This window comes from Colias croceus, chromosome 13 (genome assembly GCF_905220415.1).
Source record: "Colias croceus chromosome 13, ilColCroc2.1".
Classification (NCBI taxonomy): Eukaryota; Metazoa; Arthropoda; class Insecta; order Lepidoptera; family Pieridae; genus Colias; species Colias croceus.
The window spans coordinates 7,330,189-7,333,804 of NC_059549.1; positions in this window are offsets into that span (position 1 = coordinate 7,330,189).

Sequence of the window (3,616 nt, forward strand, 5' to 3'; positions counted from 1 at the left end):
ACGTTTTTCTAATATCTCTCTCTACTTACCCAAAAAGCCCTATACTTTTTTCACGTGTGTACACTCTTACACGTGGTTATTAATAGGTACTATATGTTATTCAATTATATATAAAAATTCATGGTGAACATCATACTTCGACTTTATTTTGGGACTTTAAAGTTTCAATTTTCTTCTTTTAATCTCAAGATCTCTTCGACTCTCGAAATATAAGTATTATTGTGTGGAAAAAAAGTAAATGACATCGTAAAGATTGAACATTACACGGGCCATTTCATTTTCATTGTGGCTAGCTGTTTTATGTGCAATAAAAACGCGTGTCACGTACGACTTCTATTAATATGTATGAATTTCAGACATATTTTTGTTCGGCATTGAAAAACAAATTGAGTTCCTAAGGGCACTACGACAGTTAAGTCTTTTTAATTAATTAATTGCAGATCTTAATTATACCTACCCTTATATTAACGACCATTCATCGTATGATATTAAAATGTTAAAAGACGGACATCGGTCGTTTAAATACTATTATGGTATTTTTACTAAAGCAAAAAATACTTCATGTCCGAAAAACTTACCGTACGTATAGATAATAAATACAACAAATTAAATTGTATGCAGAAAAACAATGCAAAAAATATAGCATTCCATTCGCAACTTGATATTTAAACGAGTTGAACAAAATATAATCTGATATATTTTGTTTCATCGTAGTTCGGTTTTTATATTATGAAATTCGTATTGAATTGGGCATGCGGTATGAATCAATCGATTTATGGCGCCCAGGGGAGTCATGTTCCTTGGTCAATTTATGGTTTATGTCAATGTTTACATAATCAACGGTTTATGTGAACGCTTAGGTACTGGTTTCTCAAGATAACAATGTCTTAAGCCTACTAAAGTAATTAAATTGGTATTAACTGCTACTTTATATCTATACTAATATTATAAAGCTGAAGAGTTTGCTTGTTTATTTGAAAAATTCTGAGATCCGATTTGAAAAATTTCTTTCGGTGTTAGATAGCCCACTCATCGAGGAAGGCCTACGCGGGTGAAACCACGGAGCGCAGCTAGTGCTAAAATAAAAGACATTCGTTGGTTTTTACGGTTCATATATATATAATATAATATAATGTTTTAAAAATCCATTTATATCCTTTTATAAACAAAATTAACATCCCGGAATGACACTATCTTGAAACCAATAATATGTGGATTGTAACGAGCTTGTTTGTTTGTTAATTCTGAGTAATTAACGTATAATACTCTCAAGTTTGTAATTCTGGTTACATTAAGTGACTATTGACATTTTAAACTGAGTCATTAACCGTTCAATATAATCTTTGTGGTTGGTTTGTATTTAAAATAATATGCGAGTTCAATGAAAATATGATTATAGATGTATAATGAACATTATCAGCTGCAGAGCTAGATCGTAAGAGCTACAACTAAGAACAACTTTTTCAATATATAGATGTATCTGCCAAACCGGCCTAAAGTACTATTCCATTTTAACGGCTTAATTTGAATATCAGCATCACCATGTTAAATTAATCTACACGTGAGACTTCAATGGCTAGTTCCACAATTCCTGGATTTGTTATGTTTAGTCTGTTAGTCAGTTCAATAGGCAATGCTAGGTTGGATGAATTTTACATAATACCCGCGAGGCGTGACCCGTCATTGCAAGCGGCACGACGGACCACAGTGGAGTTTAGTCGGTATAGTCTACTGTTTTCAGTGAAAATCTGACATAACCAGGCCCCTTTCCCGAAGGGTCTTGGGTAAATGCATTTTCCACTTAAAAAACAGGCATTTTTTGTACTTATATTACGTGTTTTTATATTCTGCTAGAAATTGGCATTTTCTGTCAATATTTTAGCTTGTGTTTTCATAATTTAACCATTACAATTACAATGCCTAATGTCTTTGCTTTCGTTTGCAGTAAAGGCAAACAAAAACTACTAAGCGGAAACTTCAGAGATAGGCAATAATAGATATTATCCAGTTGCAGAGAACAATTTCACAATTGGCTGGAAATATAAACAGATCAGTAGAAACAGAGCCGCATAAAATTTTATGCGTACGATTATCGACGATTCAGCAGCTAACAGGATAAAAACAACGCTCTATTCTGTTCTACTAGTTTTGTATTTTTGCGTGTTTATTAATTTAGCAATTGTAGTAGGTATTGAATGCGCTTTAATAAGAATGTTCTCGGAATAATTACGTGAAGTATTTGATGTGTGAAGTCGAATATTAACTGAAGAAAGCACGCACTTACGATAAATGTTGAAATAATATTTAACTGTAGGAATACTCCGTAATATAGTTATGTTACGAATCTGCCAAACTAATAAATAATTATCCTCTAACTCTATGTAAGAGTTAGTTACAAGAAAAAAGAAAAAAATCGAAATATTAGCGTTTTCATCATAATAAAAGTTAGTAGTACCCTTTTTATGATAAACAAAAAAAAATAATCGTCCTTTCGAAAGCTAATCCTATAAACAAAATGCACATGCTCTAATATTATTTCTCTGTATAACATGAAACACTTTTGATAAAAACTAAATAAATATTTTTGCTTTCGGTCTTTTTAATGTTGATGTGAGTTTATACTGACAACATTACTCCATACCTAGTCGTTAACGTGGGAATAAAAAAAAGGTATAGTTTAACAAACACTCGTCAAATTGGTCGTTTAGGAATGCCATAATTGAACGTCGTTTAGCTAATACAAACAAAAAGATAAAAGCATTAAAAACAGCTATAATCACCTAAATATCATAAACACAGTGGATGATAAAAAGACAATAAAAATTATTCCAATGTAGCTCGATGCGATTCACATCGATTCCTTTGTATTAAAATCGCATTTCTTTTATTAAATTTGTACAACTTGAATCGTTTTAATTCCACGATCGACTTTTTGTTGAAGCTGCGAAGATTCGCACCTTTTCTCATTGTATAAATTCTTTGCCGTGAAATAACTTTGACGCTCAAACGAACGAGCCTTTGAACGATTTTTTTGTTCTTCCAATGTTTGTCCTTAATAGAAATGATGTAAAGATGTCCTTTAAAAATTTTTGTCAGTAAAATATTTTTGTGCTATTAAAATTATGGTACGATGAATCGCTTTAATGTTAGGGTTTTTCTTAAGTTGTGGATTGTGTGTTAAAATTACAAGAGACTGTCTCTTATTTATGGGAATTATATTAATACATATTAAATAGTGTATATTCTTGAATAAAATGTTTGATAACTTGAATTTTAATAAGAAACAACCATAAAAAAATCTTAAACTCATTTCAAAAGCTTTATTCTATCATGAACTTTCCCAATTATTAGCATTTTCAGCAAAGTTTCGAATAAAATAACGATCAGACAATATCAAGATAACATAAAGTGACGGAGTTCTGCCCAAGAAAACGCTAACTGCCGCTGTCACTCGAAACTACGAAAAAGCTCACGCACAGAGCTTCTGTTATCCTATTACACGTACACGTAGACCACAATAAACATCTAATTCTTTCCTGCGCACCTCTGCACCCTCCTTCATCCCTTTCCTTCTGATAAGCCCGTCCCGTTCTAACCAAGTTCGGGTCGGAGCACT